This window comes from Pistacia vera, unplaced genomic scaffold (assembly GCF_008641045.1).
Source record: "Pistacia vera cultivar Batoury unplaced genomic scaffold, PisVer_v2 Contig573, whole genome shotgun sequence".
NCBI classification, from domain to species: domain Eukaryota; kingdom Viridiplantae; phylum Streptophyta; class Magnoliopsida; order Sapindales; family Anacardiaceae; genus Pistacia; species Pistacia vera.
In genome coordinates, this window is record NW_022196416.1 from 258,850 (window position 1) to 277,029 (window position 18,180).

General features: G+C 34.6%; 1 pseudogene; it reads right to left on the reverse strand.

Annotated features, from left to right (window-relative positions):
- Window positions 1-8,054: 8,054 nt before the first annotated feature.
- LOC116109162 lies at window positions 8,055-17,054 on the reverse strand (annotated as a pseudogene).
- Between the last annotated feature and the right edge of the window lie 1,126 nt (window positions 17,055-18,180).

Below are 18,180 nucleotides of genomic sequence, written 5' to 3' on the forward strand. Positions count from 1 at the left end.
AGGTATGGTACTGATCATAGCATACATTATGGAGCCTATTGCACTAGAGTAAGGTATGTTTTCCATTTTGATCAGTTCATTCTCTGTTTTAGGGCACTGCAATTTGCTAAGTATGAAATGACCAGCTAATGGTATAGAGACTACCTTAGAGTCATACTTTCCAAACTTGGATGTGAGTTTCTGCAAATATGACATTTGGTGAATTTTTGGTCTATTACACTTCCTATTTCTCTCTATCACCATTCCTAGGATTCTTTTTGCACACCCTAAATGCTTCATATCAAATTCGGTACTCAATTGTGCCTTTAAGTAATTTATTTTGGACTTAGATTCACTAATCAATAACATGTCATCCACATACAAAAGCAAATATATAGGCATGTCATTTATAAGTGCAAAGTAAAAGCAATTGTCATATTTGCTCCTATTAAAGCCAATCCCAACAATAAAAGAGTCAAATCTTTTATATCATTGCCTAGGGGACTGTTTAAGTCCATAAAGTGATTTATGTAGTAAACACAAATGCTCAGGCAAGTCTTTATCAATGAAACCAATAGGTTGATTCATGAAAATAGTTTCTTCTAGTTCACCATGTAAGAATGCAGTCTTAACATCTAATTGCTCTAATTTTGGGTCATAGTGAGCAACAATAGACAACATCAATCTAATTGTTTTAAATTTAACTACCGGAGAAAAAATTTCATTAAAATCAATACCTTCTCTTTTTTGTGTGTAGCCCTTTGCGACTAACCTGACCTTGTATCTTGGGCTTATGCCTTCTTTTATCTTGAACAATCATCTACACTCTACACACTTCTGATCCTTAGGCTTATAAACTAATGACCAGGTTTTGTTCACCTTTAAAGAGTGCATTTCTTCACTCATAGCAGCCAACCACTGCTTTTTGTCCTTAGAACTTATAGCTTCCTCATAAGTGGCAAGTTCAGCCCTTTGAATTTCACCACCAACAATCAGAGTCGTATAGATCAGGTCTACATAACTATATCTCGCAAGAGGCCTTATATCCCTCTTGATTTTGTCCCCCACAAGCTGATAATGTGCAAGATCCTCTTGTTGAGACCTTTCACCAATCTCTTCTAGTGCTTTTTCAAGATCTTGCACAACATCAACATCTTGTTGCATTCCTATAGGTGTAGTATCCTCATCAAAATTAGGCAGATCCGTGTGATGAATTGTTGGCTCCACCTCAATTTGGGTGGTACTAGTTTGGTTTAGATTTGTTGTCTCACTATTTGAGGTCCCTGCAATGGGGTTAATAGATTTACAAGGAAAAACTGATTCATTAAAGACCACATCCCTGCTAATTATAACCCTGACCCTCTGTGCCTCTCTTTCCCAAAGTCTGTATCCCTTTGTCCTCTCTTAGGTGTCCTAGAAATACACACCTAAGAGACCTTGGTTCTATCTTCCCATCATTTGTGTGTGCATAGGCAACACACCAAAAAACCCTTAAAGTGATTTAGGTTGGGCTTCTTACTAGTCTATTTCTCTTCAGAACACTTGAACTCTATAGCACTAAAGGGGGACCTATTGATAAGTAGGCAGCAGTGGTTAAGGCTTCTCCCCAAAAAGTTTTAGGTAACCCTGAGGTGAAAAGTAGACACCTAACTTTCTCCAACAAAGTTCTATTCATTCTCTCAGTAACCCCATTTTGCTGAGGGGTTCTCGTCACTGTCTTATACCTTAGGATCCCTTGGGCAATACAATAAGTGTCAAATTTAGAGTTACAAAACTCTAAACCATTGTCTATTATAAGTGCCTTGACTCTTTTATCACTCTGATTTTCCACCAGAGTTTTCCAACCTTTAAACTTGGTTAAGACTTCATCCTTAGACCTTAGGAGGTACACCCACACATTCTTACTGAAGTCATCCATAATGGACAAGAAGTATGAATTCCCACCATGTGATTTAACCCTCTCAAGACCCCATAGATCTGCATCTAGGTACTTAAACATCTAGAGGCATGATGAGTTCCTTTTGGGAAACTCATCCTATGTTGTTTACCTAACACACATACTTCACAGAAATCTAGATCAGAAACTATGTCATTCCCAAAATAGCCCTGCTGTTTGAGAATGCTCATATCTCTTTGGCCTATATGGCCTATCCTGAGATGCCATTTCTCAGCTGCAGACATTAGTAGTCAACAAAGCATTATTAAAAAAATCATGATAGTATTGTCCACATAGAATGTACAAGCCATTGGTTTTAGTTCCTTTTAGTAATACTTCATTGTCTTTGTACACAACCATACACCCATTTTGTGCCTTATAACAATACCCATCCTCATCAAGAATTCCTAACGAGATCAAATTGCGTTTAAGTTTAGGTATAAATATTACTCTAGTTAGCTTGATTAACTTGTCATTATTCAGCTTAAGAGTTATGCTACCAATGCCTTGAACCCTACAAGAGTGATTGTTACCCATGAACACAGTTTCACTATCATTTATCTTAAGGTTTTGGAACCAATCTCGGTTAGAACTCATGTGAAAGGAACATCCAGAGTCTAATACCCACTCTTTAACACTAGCAGAATTAGACACTGTGAGAGCTTTAGAAAGTTCAATGCTGTTAATAGTACATGCTAGGTTGCTTTCTGTGTTAGACTGTTTCTATTTCTTAATCCAATCATAGCATTTTTTCTTAAGATGACTAGTTTTATTACAGTAGAAGCATTTCCTAGTCTCCCTTTTAGGCCTATTTTACCATTAACCTTTTTCTTATTCTTAAAGCTTGAATTACTTTGTGGACCTCTCCCAGCCTATTTTCCTATATGACCAGTTTCTGCCCAACCTTTTACAAATAGGTTATTGTCATTTCTTTTATGAGTCTTTAACTCTAACTCCCTAAATTTTGGTCCAGCCACAATCAAGTCAACACTAGGGAGAGTCCCACAATACTATAAAGTCTTTTTAACCACTAGATAATCTTCAGTCAACGAGTTTAACAAAATCATAGATAAGCTGGATTCTCCTAATTCTTGGTCAGTGCCTTTAAGAATTAGCGTCATTTTCAAGAACTCATCTAAATTATCATCTAAAGACTTAGACACATCCATTTTATATGCAAACAAAGAACCCTTAAAAAACACTAAGTTAGGGGCAGATTGTAATGCAAATAAAGTTTTGAGTTTACCCTACAACGTGATCAGATTCTCCAAGCCATCTACCTTTCTTAGGACGCTATCCGACAAGTTCAACATGATGAGGTTATAAGCCTCCTCATCAATCTTAGCCTTCTTTTTTAGCTTATCCTCTGACCATTTGGTAGAGTCTTTCTCCAATGCAATCCCCATCTTGTTGTGAGACAAGAGAGCCTTCATCTTCTTTTTTTAGCTATTGAAATCAATTTTCCCATTGTATTGGGTGATTTCCATACGAGTGGTGGTGGTCATTTTGTGGTTTTTTTTGGTTGAACACTAGAACCTAGTATTGCTTTCTGATTCCCACAAATTGATAGACTAATTGAAGATTACTGAAGACCAAGATTACCTAAGACTAGCTAAATCAAGAAACCCCCAATTTAGCAAACCCTAGAATTGAAAATTTTCCTAAATCGAGAACCTAATTGATGATTTCTAGACCCCTCAACTCCTCAAGAACTGTTAAATCAAGAAACCCCCTATTTAACAAACCCTATGATCAAGAATTTCCCAAATCAGGAACTAAACGAAATCGACAAACCCTAGAACTTGGCTTTGATACCACTATTGCGATTTGAGACTAAACTAAACACTAATCAACTACTTAATCACAAGAGAAATCAAGAACAAGCAAACACACACAGGAGTTTATCGTGGTTCACTTGCTCAAGATTTGAGCAAGCTACGTCCACGTTGAGCTCCGAAACACCAAGGCTTGCTGCACTAAGAAGATCAATATTGTTTACAGAGTACAATTTCAGATTCTCAAACACTACTCAACTCACTTTGCTAATCTATCACTCAACTCTTTTACGTAACCTTTAAACCCAAGAAAAAGACTCCCCAAGCTTCTCTACCCGTGAAGGAAACACCACCTTCACTCAACAACCCAATTGACTACACCAAGATTACAAGAATTAAAGTAAACCAAAGAACCCAGCAAAGCAGAGTTTTCACAGAGTCGAAGAAGAAGGAGAAATTGATTTTTTGTTCGTAGTGTCTTTAATTGGAGAGCTACCCTCGTTTATACCTTTGACTTTTCAGGGAAATTTCAGCCATTAGATGAACCTTGAATCAACCATCAGGATTGCATGAAGCTTGGACCAAAATGGCAGTGTTAGACTTAAATGTTAGCTTAACACTTTTACAGAGCTGAATGAGTACTTTAGAAGACCATCACACTAGTGGAAGGCAACCTTGAAACAAGAATATGTCACCTTGAAACAACATTATTTCAGAACGACATGGACCACCGTTTCTTTAATTGCTGCTACTATTCTCCTCATACTTACTGTAATTCAAACCATATGTTCTATCCTCCAGGTTAAATAGATTATTCCATTTCACCATTTCTCTCAATTAAGAAGCAGTACAAGAGCAGGCATGATTTAGTTTAATTATGATAGGTAAGCACTGTGTTTTTCTTTCATGCCATCTTCTTTTTCCATCGCAATATTCGTTTCTATGAAAATGGATTCCTTTATTGTGCTTGTAATGAAAGTTTGTTCAAAGTAATTTCGGCTCGTATTTGCTGTAATTTCAGCTTTGTTTAACCCACAAAATACAGTAGCAAAGAAGATTGAAAGTCCAGTTTAATTTCTGAATTAAATATTACTTTTGTTTGGAAACAGAGAAGAAATTAGAGGAATAAACTATGCGGATTATACTTGTGAGAAAAGTTAAAAAAAAAATTAATTTGCGCATGAAACAATTCTCTGTAAAAATGGTTGTTGGCGGCGCATGAAACAGCTCTGTTTCTTTGAGATTTATAGAATCAGATCAGTTAGAGACAACATATAAATTAGGGTTTCAAAGTGATATAATCATTCTTAATTTTTAAAACCTCAATAGCCCAGCTCTGTTTCTCTCGATTCTCTCATTTTTGCTTAAATGGGAATAATACAAAACATGCTTCCCGGCCCTGGGATGCCACGTAAACCTGGTATCCGGCCCGCGGAAATTTTTTCATCCCTAAACACAGATGTATAACAAATGTACATAGATAATTTATACTGTATTGAATCGTCTAAATAAATTAAACAAGAACTTCTTTTCCATAAAAAAAATGCATTATATTTAGATTGATTGTCTGATGATGATCAGATTGGACCATGGTCCTAATATTAAAGAAAGAATCTGCATAAATAGTTATGAAGTACACATAAATTAATAAAAAAAGACTTTGTATAAATTAATAATGTAAGATAGTAAACAAGCTAACAATCAAATTAATTAATTATTTTATATTGTCTTAGTTCTTTGTTGTTATTTAATTTGTCAAAGCATCTCTTACAAATACATCTCATTGTGCTGTTTTTCTGCACTTCGAAATTTCGTTACTAAGTTCTGAGTGTTTTTGGGCAGTACTGGCTTTGGAAAGGAGCAGGGTAATTCAAGGCTGCAGGATATTCAGTCATAAAAATATTGTAAGTATAAATGCACATATATTCTGAGCTCTGGAATCATTAATTCTTTCTAGATTTTGATAAAGATAGGACGTTTGTTAGTGACAGTGCTATCAGTGATCAGGATGGGGAATAATGTTAAAATAGGAAATGAACAACTGGAAAGAAGTGATCATGCAGTGATTGACATTGATGAAAACCAATACTTTGAATTGCCAACTTCTATGAGGAGTGAAATTGAATCATTCTATACTTTATCTGGTGAATGTAGTATCCATGGAGTTCCCCAGTATCAACGTCAATTACATGAAAAGGCCTACACACCTCAAATCGTCTCCATTGGTCCGATTCATTATGGTAAAAAAGAGTTGAGGGCAATGGAAGATTACAAAAGAAGGTACCTGCAAAGATTCTTCAACGAACTGAGGTCTGCTTGGAAGTGTTTATAAAATTTGTAAAGAAAAATGAAAGAAAAGTGCGAAAAACTGTATGCAGAAACTATTGATCTCGACAGTGACAGCTTTGTGAAAATGATTCTAATGGATGCTGCCTTCATTTTTGAGGTACTATTGATGCACTTTAAAAAGGATCATCCTAATTCTGATCGTGTATGTGGTAGTCCCAAGAAAGATTTTGATGTAATCAGTGACTTGTACAAGCTCGAAAATCAGCTTCCATTCTCATTCTTGAGGATTTGTTCAGGCTAGCCAATATTGACATATCTTGTGCCCATAAGTGGAAGCATTCTTTTCTTGAGATTACCCACAATCTCACCAGATGTCGTTGGGGTTACTTAGGAGTAGTATTGAACGAAGTAGAGACAACAGCAAGAACAAAACAACAATAAAGCAAATCACAAATATAAACACACAGAAAATAACACGCGCGATTTATCCAAGTTCACCCAATATGGGTTGCGTCCAGCCGAGTCAATATTATTGCAATACTTTCTCTTCTCTATTGTTTACAATGAATGAATTGCATTATGATTTGCTATCACACTCATAACAAGAGAAAAATATGTTTATATACTAGGTTTAAGTGACAAAACCTAGTTTTACAAGGATTCTTATTCCTAAGCCCAACCCAATGAGGAATTAATAACTTAAAGAAATCCTACAGCAGTTATACATAGAAAAGGCTCAAACCGCTACGGGCCAGGGGGTGTTGCCCCCACGACAACTCCAATAATGCTGAAATAGTTGACAACTCTTAACAGTGTGTAAATGTAACATCAATTATGAACGTAAGTTTGTGGGTGTCAAAAACATCTTGTAAACTTCCTCCACTGTACCTTTGAAGAAGAATAGTGAAATGAAACCAAAATTCTAACGACACCTGGTGCAAAAGAACTACATCAAGCTGGAGTTAAGTATAACTTGAGATCATCAAGCGAAAATTCATTTGATATAAGATTCCAAAATGGGATATTGGAAATTCCACAAATCACAATACTAAGTACGATGGAAGATGTAGAGAAAAATCTTTTGGCCTTTGAGAAAAGTCAATGCATAGATTTGTTCTTAAATGACTATTTTATCTTCATGAATTATCTTGTTAACGCTCCCAAGGATGTGGAAGTACTTGTCAAACATGAAATTATTCACAATCCAATCGGGGATTGTGAACAGGTGTCAAGTCTATTTCACCATTCTGATTATTTTCACTTTTCGTCTCTTGTTGAAGACCTGAACAATTACTGCAGAAGACCATGGCAGAAGTGGAAGGCAACCTTGAAACAAGATCATTTCAGAACTCCTTGGGCAACCGTTTCTATCATCGCTGCTAGTATTCTCCTCATACTCACTGCAATTCAATCCAAATGTTCTATCGTACAGGTGAAATAGATTCCTCCCTTTCATGGTTTATCTCTATTAAGAAGCATTAAGAGAAAAGGAGGGATTGAGAGTACTTATAATGCACTGCTTGTTATTTCATGCCATATTCTTTCCATGGAAATATTAGCTTTTATGTAAAATGGATTCTTCTACTATGCTGCTTGAGTAAAATTTATTTTATGGGACATTCTGTTTGTGTCCGCTTTTAGAGTCAAGCTTGAGACATTGCTTTCTGTCTTCCTTTTATTACACAACATTCAAGCAATTCAAGAGTGAAAGTGGAGTTTAATATCAACATCTGCATTAGAACAAAGAACAAATAAAACAGAGGAAGAAACTATGCAGAACCTCTGTATTTTACAACTTTGTTTACTGCTTTTCTATCAATGTCTATAAATTTCTGGAAGAGATGCATGTACAGTTTTCAACCAAAATAATAGCCATGCTAAGGTGAATTTCTTCTAGAACTAATATATTTTAAACTTTCTTGTGTGTTTTAAGGGTAAATGTAAACATTACAAACAAATAAAACTTTGAATCACATTAATATATCTAGACATAAATGAAATAAAAGAATTCAATTATAATGTCACATATAAATGCAGGTACCAGGATGCTGTTTCCTAACGTCTTCTTTCAAGGTTTAAGATGAAATTTTGAAATAAACCGTTTAAGACTCATCTCTGAAGCTGAAAATTGAAGCCAGAAGAAAATTCCTCGTCCCTTCTTTTGCCACAAAGCTGATAGGATGATACTCATCCCTTTTCCCGTTACAAAACTGGCTGCCTTCTTGAATCTATGCTTTGATTTGTTGCGGCTGATCTTCAGGATTGCACCTGCCTTCAACTTCAAACCACTATACACGAAGCAAGCCTTTCGGCTTTCCAACTCCAACGATATTATTTCAGCTTTTCCATCCAATCCCACAACCAAATGGTAATTATACGAGCATCTAGTTCCAGGAGAATTCGCTGCCACAAGTTTATGATCTTTTCCTTTCTGCAGCAACTTTCCTGGAAGATCAAACCGTTCTAGACTGACTGATTTGCCGATAACGTCTTTGACTGATGAAAATTTTGAGGTAGCTGCATCATTAAAGATGAGTCTGAAAGTAGCGTAAACAGAAGCATTAGTGCCGTGCGCTGGAAGCTTTTCCATTGTAACAGATTGGTTGTTAGCTAAGACGAAAGTTGAATTTCCGGAGACCTGAGAAAGCGTAACCAGGTTAGCATTGTATGAGGCAGGAATTGGGGTTATCCATTCTGAAAGAGATTTAGCTGGTTTATTTTTTATTTCCCAGTCTTCATTAGTATAACCGGCAAGTAGATAAGGACCATAAAGTATTGCCTGAAGAGCAGAATAATCAGGCCGATCATCTGAACAGAAAAAAAAAAAACTTTGTCACTGTTATACATCCCAGAAAATACATAGTTTGTATATGTAAATTACTCGTGAAGATACCTTTAATGGCCTCTGTCCAAAGATGGATCGGAAACTGAATGGTTATTTGTCGCTAGAGCTCCATTTCCTTGTCACAGATAGATAATTACCTTGTTATGCAACGGAAACATAAACTCTAACGCTAGCTATTGAATATAATAATAACAAATAGTAAAGCATAAATAAATAGCCAAAATTAAATGCAAAATAAAGAATACCAGGAATTAACGAGGTTCGGTATTGAAACCTACGTTCTCGGGCGCTGCAAAAGAAAACTCCACTATCTCCAAACAATATTACAAACTTTTGGGCAATACAACAAATACCCAAAACAAAGGGGAGATACAACAAAACTTACAAACTAAAGGGTCCTTAAAGAAAGAACCCTAAACAAAAGAAGTATAATGGAATTACATCTTGGGATACAAATAACATTGATTTAGGTCCTTATATATAGGCCCCAAAAGTTTCCCACTTTTCATTCCTTTTCAATGTGGGACAAACTAACTCATTTTGGCCTATAACATATAAGTCCCTAAACCTTTCTCCATTATCACTTCTACCCCATGTGATTTTGCTAAAAGCCATTTTTCAACATACCTGAACCCAGAATGCAATTCAATTGTCATGCATGAAAAAAAGAAAAAGAGAATGGATCCCTTTCTGTCTAATTGAATTACAAACCTGGGGCTGCTGCAGTCAATATCTGGTTGTTTAATTTTGCCTTGATACCAGTCAAACTTGTCCAACTTGGTATCCGCAAATTCAAGGTTGATTCTACTGCCCCCTTGATGAGCAACCAACAAAGCTGGTGTACCACAGGAAGGGTAGTGGTAGAAAGTAGGGGAATATTGCCGAATATTTGTTATGTAGGAAGTTGGGATTTGTTATAAAGGAATATTTGTTGGGACAGATGGCAGGATATGGAGCAAAAAGGTGATAGGAGAAAATAAAAAGGGGAGGAAAAGAAATAGGAAGGCATTCAGAATTAGAAAGTAAATTGGAAGGGGGGCTGCGAAGTCAGTATTTGTGGAGGTGGCTGACCCTCAAAGTCAGTCTTTTGTTTATCATTTTCTGGATGTATTTTGCATTACTTTTTCAGAGTTGTTTGCTTATTGAATACTGATAGGATAGGACTACTGGATATATATTCTATGGATGTATTGTTCTGTTGAGGTTAATATTGTTAAACAATCCAAAGAAAATAATAAAAAGAGGANACTTTGGAGACGTTGGAGTGCGAATCATAATTAAAAGAATGAAGAAGTAAGGTTTTCAAGATGGCGCCACGACAAAAGAGATAAGAAAAATGGCATGTTTTGGACATAAACTTCACGCCGCGGTAGGAGATTTCTTGTGCTGTGGTGTGATCAGGATTTTGTCGAAGGAGTTTTACATGGGAGATTGGCACCGCGGTGTCACAAAACCATGCCATAGCGCGTTTAGGGAAGGCATTTAAAAATATAATTAACATAACCCCAAATCAATTTTATTGTATTCCTAAAGTACCCTTACTGATCCAAAAACTATAAATAGGATTGTGTAACTTTATTTTTGGGACTTTTTAACTTTGGTTGTTGGGAAACCGTTAGAGGCAAGGAGAGGAGATCTCACTTAGGGTTTCATCATCTTCTTCTTATACTACATGTCTTTGAAGATTTTGAGGTTCGATTTTCCAATGACTATGTGTAACTATGTTCTTTTCTAAGGATCCAATGTAGCTTAATATGAGGATTTTATGTTACAATTGACTCTATTTGTTTTATCAATCCAATATAATTTTGGTTTCATTCATTGTGCTTAGTTTAGTCTTTAATTGATATTATTGGTTGATCGCATTTAATGTGAATTAATTGATTGTATGAGATAAGGTTAGGTAGATGCCATATGCCAACTTTGAATAGCTCTCTTGAACGAATGATTTGTGTTTGTGCACACGCTTTGTCAAATGCAAATTGGTTCTTAATTTTAAGTGCTTTTTGTTCTTGACGGATTTTTAATTATTAGGCCAGAAGACACTTGGTTAAATCTAGACGTTAAACGGTGGTACCTTAATAACGGAAGGACGAACCCTAGAAATTGGATTGAAGCAACAATATATTGATTAGTGACATAAAATTGGATTATTACGGTGAAATTAGATACCTAAGTTTTGGTTCATTGGTTTTTAAATCAGTTGTTTTTTAGAATTCTTATTGTTTATTCAGTGTTAGTTTATCTTTATTTTTGCTTAGTTTAAGTCACCAGTTCTTTAAATTGTTTGATTTTACTTGTTTTAGTTAAGACATAGTATATTGGGATTATTTGAATGCTTAAAAATCTTTGTGGGACAACACTCGTATTTGCATATTAGACTACATAGCGATTCGTGCACTTGCGAGTTGTTTTCATTCAATAGTTATTTCTAAAGTTGGTTTACTTGATCACTTTCTCATGAAGTTGAAGGTAGGAACACATGAAAGGTGCTATGGATGCCAACACTTTCAGTTCATAGGTTTGCATGGTAAACCTTTTTTTGAGAATTTTTAACAAACTTGAAGTAGATGATCGAGTAATGTTAGCCTTACTCACTCTCCCTACTCACTTCTCTTACTCACTTTTGTTAAAATGTTAGCCTTATTCACTTTTTCACTTTTTTAACAAAGGTGAGTAAGAGAAGTGAGTAGGGGGAGTGAGTAAGGCTAGCATTATTCATGAAATTCCCCATCAATTTATTTTAAAAGGTGAAGGAAATATGCCAACTCTTTTAGGGTAATGGATGGGATAGTTGTAGGAGAAAAATAAGAGTGTTCAAGCATTAAGAGTTAGCCATTTTATATATGTCATATATCGACAATAGGGTTTATTGCATCAAAGAATGAAAAGTTGTATAAAATGGCAGTTAAAGGCATTGAACGGCTCTTCTCTCAAATCTCAAAAAGGAAAGCAGTAAGTTGACTGAAGATAGCATAGAAAAGTATATTGTCGACTTTAAATATTCAAGAGCAATGTGTAGTTAGTAAATGTAGTCAAATATCGACTCAAGATCCACATGTGACACAAACGAAGAGTAGACCAAAATATGATGAATGAAATGTTAGCAGCATTGGCAAATTAAATAGCTCAAACCTCAAAATAGGCTTCTTGAAGTCAAAGAAAACGAAAATGCACACTGTGAAAATTACAAGGACACGATAAACGAAATTGTCCGCGAGTTTTGAATAGACAAAGTACACAAATTGATGATCCAAGTAAGTGAATTGACAGTAATAAAAATGAATAAATTAATTTTTTTTATTATTTAATTTCTTAGATTATTTGTACTACAATAATTTTCTTTATTTTGAATATTTAGCTTTTGCTAGTGAGGAGGTAGCAAACCTATGTTAGGAGTAGGGATGTAGCTAGAAGTGGAATATAGAGAGGTCAAAGTTGGAAGAATAATACAATTTTAAATTAAATTAAGCACAAGTTTTGTATTTATAAAATTCTCAATAACTACTATATTTATAATTGTTCGTGAGGATTTCATCTTTTAAAAGTATTGTATAATGACTTCATTATCAATACTATTAAATACATTTTTCTCTATATACACAACTAAACTGTCATTCAACCATTGATCACTCATTCTATTTCGCAAAAGATTATTCAAAACATTCATTTTTGAAATGCACTCTCTACACTCAGGGACGGAGGGAGGGGGGTCAAGGAGGGTCAGATGACCCTCCTTAAGTTTTAAAAATTATTGACAAGTTTTACAAATTTACCCCTAAATAAAAAGTGAATTAAAAAAAAAATTCAAATCCATCAAATAAGTTAAACTCTCATTTTTCTTTTTGGGAAACTAAACATTCTCTACTTCCCAAAATTGTTCTTTCTCTATTACCCATAACTAATTTAACAACCTAGGTTTCAATTTTTTTCTTAAATTTTTAATTATTTATCCACACAAATGTAGTTTTCTCCCACCTATCAAGCCGATAAGCCCCTTTTTTCTTCAGTTTGTCATGTAATTGGCTGATTTTGTGTTGTTTTATTATGGAAAAGATAGGTTCTTGGGACCACATTGTTTTACCCATTTTTATATTTGTTATAAAATAGTGTTTGATTCAAATGAGAGTTGAATTTAATTGTTTTATACGTGTCATGAAAATGTGGATTTAATTGTACAAGTATTTGGTTATTTGAATAAATTTTTTTACACATATCAATTCAATTTTAGCCAATGTATATAGTGTAAGATCTATTTTAAAAAATATTACATTAAGATCTATTTCAATTCAATTTCTATTACTTTAATTTATTTTTTATTAAAGTATTTCCATTAGTTTATTTGTTTGATGAAATTAGCATTGATTCTATCCGTTGCCACTGCTAGTGTAGAGAGAGCATTTTCAAAAATGATTTTTTTGAATAATCTTTTGTGAAATAGAATGAGTGATCAATAGTTGAATGATAGCTTAGTTGTGTATATCGAGAAAGATGTATTTAATAGTATTGATAATGAAGTCATTATACAATACTTTCAAAAGATGAAATCCTGTTAGAGACAATTATAAATATGTTAGGTAATCAGAATTTTATAAATACAAAACTTGTGCCTATTTTAATTTAAAATTGTATTATTCTTCCAACTTTGACTTACCTCTATTTCATTTCTGGCTACGTCCATGTCTACACTAGTAGTGGCAACAAATAGAATCAGTGCTAATTTCATCAAACAAATAAACTAATGGAAATACTTTAACAAAAAATAAATTGAAGCAATAGAAATTGAATTGAAATAGATCTTAATATAATATTTTTTAAAATAGATCTTACATTATAGGCTAAAATTGAATTGATATGTGTAAGAATATCTATTCAAATAACCAAATACTTGTACAATTAAATCCATATTTTCATAACACTTATAAAACAATTAAAGTTAACTCACATTTGAATCAAACACTATTTTTATAACAAATATAAAAATGGGTAAAACAATGTGGTCCAAAGAACCCATCTTCTTCATAAAAAAACAACACAAAATCGGCCAATTACATGACAAATTGAAGAAAAAAAGGGCTTATTGGCTTGATTGGTGGGAGAAAACTACATTAATGTGGATAAAAAATTAGAAATTTAAGAAAAAAATTTAAAGTGAGAATTTATAATCCACAAGAACGGAAGTTAGACCCTAGAACTATTAGTACGTATTTCATTAACTATGTTGAGAAATCTAAGGGATACAAGTTTTATTGTCCAAACAATTCCAGTAGAATTGTTGAATCAAGAAATGCCAAATTTCTTCAGAATGACGTGGTAAGTGGGAGTGATCAACTTAGAGACTTAATCTTTGAGAAAATTGATGTTTCAGATAACGCTCCTACATTAAGTAAAAGATTGGTTGTTCATCCAATCATTCAAAGTTCACGTTCAGCTGAGATTGTTTTAGAAGATCATTTTGAATAACCTCCACTGTAGGAGAAACAACCACTTGTGCAACAGTCTCAACAAGAGACTATTGATACAACATTAAGGAGGTATACTAGAACAAAGAAATCAACAATTCCTATTGATTATGTTACTGTATCTGTAGGAGTCTGACTAAGACATTGGTGTTGAAGATGACCCAGATACATTTTCACAAGCTATGGAAAGTAGTAAATCTAAGTTGTGGTAAAATGCTATGATTGACGAGATGAATTCTATGGTAGAAAATAAAGTTTGGGACCCTGTTGAGTTGCTAGCTAGAAAGAAACCTTTTGGTTGTAAATGGATATTTAAAACCAAGAGAGATTCATTGGGCAACATTGAGAGATAAGATATTAGGCTTCTTGCCAAAGGGTTCATGCAAAGGGAAGGAATTGGTTACAAAGAGACATTTTCTCCAGTTTCTAAAACGGATTCCTTGTGCATCATCATAGCATTAGTTGCCCATTTAATTTCGATTTACATCAAATGGATGTGAAAACTTTCCTAAATGGAGATTTGGAGGAAGAGGTTTATATGAAACAACCTAATGGGTTCATTTCAAGTGATGGTGAGCATTTGGTATGCAATCTCAAGAAATCCACTTATGGACTTAAAGAAGCCTCCCGAAAGTGGTATTTAAGATTTGATAACGTTATCTCTTCATTTGATTTTGTAGAGAATGTTATGGATCAGTGTATATACCATAAGGTTAGTAGGAGCAAAATCATCTATTGTGTTATATGTAGATAATATTCTGCTTGCAACCAATGATTTGGGTTTGCTGCATGAGGTGAACAATTCTCTCTCAACCTTTTAGTATGAAGGATATGGGTGATGTTAGAGTAGATGCCCTAGAGCCAATCAATTATTGTAGAATTGACTCTTTGTAATAATGTTCATAATCAATAAAAGGCATTTTTTTATATTGGTAAATCATTATTATTGCAATATGCATTGATATATGTCCTTAGAATGGTAGAACCGTGACGAGGGTATCAAGTGTTTAAATCTTGATAGTGAGAACCCTATGAGCACATATGGTGGCCATTCTAGAAACGTCGGTAGCCCAATATTATTCTGAAGTAAGGGCACAGATAATACGGTAAGGCTATCATAGTGTTGAACGACCCTGTGGAAAGGCAGTGACTGATCTCACTTGTCAGGGTTGTTTGGTGACAACCTGGTGCAACACATGGGTGTTGCTGTAGGCGATTACACCGCAGCAAGTTCAGGACTGACCCACCAGAGGATTTCATATGGATGGTAACCCCAGTGTCTATGGAATAAATCCTCTAATGAATGGTGGTGTATGTGATCCTTAGACTTGAGATCACCGGGCGTCTTGTGCACCGATTGGTGCAGTTTGACACTAGCCTAACGCAGTTCTTTTTAGAGCTGTCAATACGATGGTGATTGACTGCATCAAGGAGTGTATCAAGACTATGGTGGATTGACAGAGGATTCATCACTCCCGGGTACGGGAGAAGTTTACTCACGGCGCAATTCAGTATATAGCATGACACTAAAATTGTGGCCACAGTGGGTTGAGTTGTTGCTCTATCCGGATTAATATAGGTCATTGGTCCAGAAACTAAAATAATATACGAGAGTAACCAAAGGTTGACACTATTTCTATGCCTTCGTCTCGTCGAGATAACGTGTGATGAAAGGATCGAATTGCACGGTAACCATTTGTTGACAGGTACTACTTTGCTGAATCTGAATCTATGGGTGGCCATGATGCCTTGCTAGGGGCCAATCTTGGTCTGTGTATAGTGAGACATTAATTGGTGGTTAATCGCGATAGATACACTGCCGATATGATGAGGAGCCTAAGGGTCACACACATAGAAGACAATTTAAGATGCAAGAAGAAAGAAGGGCGTTTTCGTCTTTTAAGGCGAAAGGGTATTTTGGTAATTTCACAGTGCAATTAAATTTGCTGAGGTCGTAGCCTTTATTTAATTTGTTAGAAAAATTAAATAAGTGAAATTACGTTTAAATGTGTGTTCGCACATATTTAAATATATATTATCATTATTGTTAAATGTTAATATATATTAATTGATTTTAATTGAGATAATGATGGAAAATAAAATATCAAATTGGGAGTGTTTGGCAACATGGGGTGTTTGGATTGGAGCCCAAGCCTATTCCATATGGGAATAGGGCAACTTGATTATTTTACTATAAAAAAGAAAAGTGTGTGATTATTCAATTAATTGATTCACTGTTCATTCTCTTTGAAAAAACACAACAGCCCCTTTTGAGAAACACTCCCACGGTAGAAACACTTTTGCTTAGAAATCAATTCAATTTGATTTCCTTTCTTCTCAATCTTAAAGCCAAAGAGGATCTAGCAAATCCCTCTTCGGTTTTTTTGTGATTGTCTTCGTGTGGACTACGTGGGTTCGATCCTACACTTGGATCGGTAGCAAAACATTCGTTGACAAATTTGGAGGAGCCTCCAACGTGCGTTTGTTTTCTTTAAACTTAGATTTATTTTTCCTGTAGATTTTATTTTAATATGAATTGTAAAATTATACCCTTGATCTTGGCTCATGTAAATGATCTCTATATTGTACTTGTTTTGTTTCTACTGCGTATGGGACCGTTTACTAACAGGTGAGGCATCTTATGTCATTGGCATTAAGATTCATAGGGATAGTTCTCAACATGTTTTGGGACTATTTCAAGAAAACTATATTAATAAAATTCTTGAGAGGTTTAGGATGAAGGATTGTTTACCCAATGTTGCACCCATTGTTAAGGGTGATAGGTTCAATTTGAACCAATGTCCTACACTTGAGATTGAAAAGGAACAAATGAAGACCATTCCTTATCCTTCAACTGTTGAAAGCCTAATGTATGCTCAGGTTTGTACTAGACCTGACATTGCTTTTGCAGTTGGGATGTTAGGAAGATATCAAGACAATCCAGGTTTAGATCATTGGAAAGCTGCAAAGAAGGTCATGAGATATCTTAACGGGACTAAAAATTTCATGCTTACATATAGATGATCCGTCATTTTGAAAGTCGTGGGATATTCAGACTCAGACTTCTCTGGCTATGTTGATTCTCAAAAATCAACATCTATATATGTTTTTATGCTTGCTGGAGGTGCTATATCTTAGAGAAGTGCCAAACAATTTTTGGTTGCCACTTCTACCATGGAAACTGAGTTTTTTTCCTGTTCTGAGGCTACTATATAGGGTATTTGGTTGAGAAGTTTCATTTATGGGCTTGGAGTTGTTAAGTCTATCTCTAGGCTGATAAGGTTGTATTGTGACAATTTAGCTGATGTGTTTCTTTGCTAAGAACAACAAGAGTATAAGTTGAAGTAAACACATCGACATTAAGTACTTAGCAATAAGAGAGCACATTAAAGCCAAAGAAGTGCTCATTGAACACATAATACCGAGCAGATGATTACTAATCCTCTGACAAAAGACATGCCCCCAAAGACGTTCAAGGATCATGTAGTTCAAATGGGACTACATCTCAATTTGTCACTTTCAGAGGTAATACTTTCATTCTCTGAAGCTTTGTATTTTAGTTTGGTTTCTCTTTTAAGTTGTATACATCTTGGTTAGAGAATAACAAACATTTTGAAGAACCTAGAACAAACATTTGAGGTTTGTTCATAAAATAATATTCCACTTTTAAGCGTTTATTTAGAAAGATAAAAATTGCATAGTAATACATAGAAGGTAATACTTGTTTAAAAAAGGACGTACCGCTATGATTCATGCAATCTATTTTTCTGATTAAACATAAAGAATATAAAACTATTATGTTGTGCATTTGTTTAATAAAAGTTTGGACCAAGTGGGAGAATGTTAGAATTTTAATTAATTAAAATTCATTTACTGATTGGTCCCTACACTTTT